Below are 1,619 nucleotides of genomic sequence, written 5' to 3'. Positions count from 1 at the left end.
CCCTCATCATTCTCCTATTAAAGGAGTCTGGGTCATCTTTCAGTTGAGGAAGCTTAAATATCTCCCTGATCTTGTCAGGATGGGTATGAATAATCTTCCCTCTGACTAAGGTCCGATGGTCATAGAGAGCAGCTCCAATTATTCTTTGCCTGTCTGTCTGCCATAGATTAGCATAGAACTCCTGAACCATGTTCCTTCCCACTTTCGTTTCAGGATTGGCCAGAATTTCCCAATTCCTGTTTTGAATTTGCTCTTGGATCTCTGGATATTCATCTTCTTTCAGATCAAATTTGACTTCCGGGATCACTGATCTGTGACTCATTATTTTGTAGTAGTGGTCTGAATGTTCTTTAGTTAAGAACTTCCCTTGATTCCAAAGTGGCTTTGGAGTGTTCTCTTTCTTGCCTCTTGGGGTGGGTTGTTTTCCCTTAGGAGCCATGATCTTAATGAGTATGTTTTTTTTTTTTGTGATCACGGATAAACACACCAAACTTAGAGGGGCGCCGAATTCAATATATAGGGAGGGGGTGGGCGCCGAATTCAATATATAGAGGGAGGGGGTGGGAAATTTTCGAAAATAAGAAAAAGATAGGATAGAAGATATGATTTGTAAAAGATAGATATGATAAGAAAAAGATATAGTTTAAAAGGAGAAAGATCTGAATAATAATTAAAAGATAGATCTGAATTTTTAATTTTGAAAAAGATTTTAAAAAGATAATTGAATTTTTGAAAACAAACTTAAAAGAGTTGAATTGGATTGGAAAACAATTTGTCTTTATGGATTAAGATATATTTGAAATTTTTGAAACGTGGATTTTAGAAATCATGATTTTTAGAAAACTAATTTGATATGAGGAATGACAATTTGAAATATGTTTATGCAAGAATTCATGAATTGAAACATAAAAATTTAGAAAATTTATAAAGAAAAACGAATTTTTACCTCCTCCCACCATCCTGGCGTTAAACGCCCAAACGATGCATGTTTTGGGCGTTTAACGCCCAAATGCTGCTTCTCCTGGGCGTTCAATGCCCAGCTGATGCTTCTTTCTGGCGTTGAACGCCAGGAAGTCCTTTGTCACTGGGCGTTTTTCTGAACGCCCAGGATGCTAACAATCTGGCGTTAAACGCCCAGAAGGTGCTTCTTTCTGGCGTTCAACGCCCAGAAGATGCTCCTTTCTGGCGTTTAACACCCAGATGGCTACCCTTATTGGCGTTGAACGCCCAGTGGGTGCTTTTTTTGGGCGTTCAACGCCCAAAATGTTTCTTACTGGCTTTTTCACGCCAGTGAGCTTCCAAATTTCCCTGTAACTCTGTGAATTCAATCAATTGCTATTTTTACCCTTTGAAGATACTTGGACACATACCTGTAAAAAAAAAGAAATTTATTTAATTAGTAAATAAACCTTGTAAATGGCTGGGTTGCCTTCCAGCAAGCGCTTCTTTATTGTCTTTAGCTGGACTACCACTAAGCTCTAACCAAGTCTCAGTTTTGAGCATTCTTGCTCGAAGTTACTTTCAAGATAATGTTTAATTCTCTGTCCATTAACAATGAACTTTTTGTTAGAGTCATTATCCTGAAGCTCTACGTATCCATATGGTGATACACTTGTAAT

Source organism: Arachis duranensis, chromosome 9 (genome assembly GCF_000817695.3).
Source record: "Arachis duranensis cultivar V14167 chromosome 9, aradu.V14167.gnm2.J7QH, whole genome shotgun sequence".
In the NCBI taxonomy this organism is placed as follows: Eukaryota; Viridiplantae; Streptophyta; class Magnoliopsida; order Fabales; family Fabaceae; genus Arachis; species Arachis duranensis.
Note: the sequence above shows the minus strand (reverse complement) of the source record.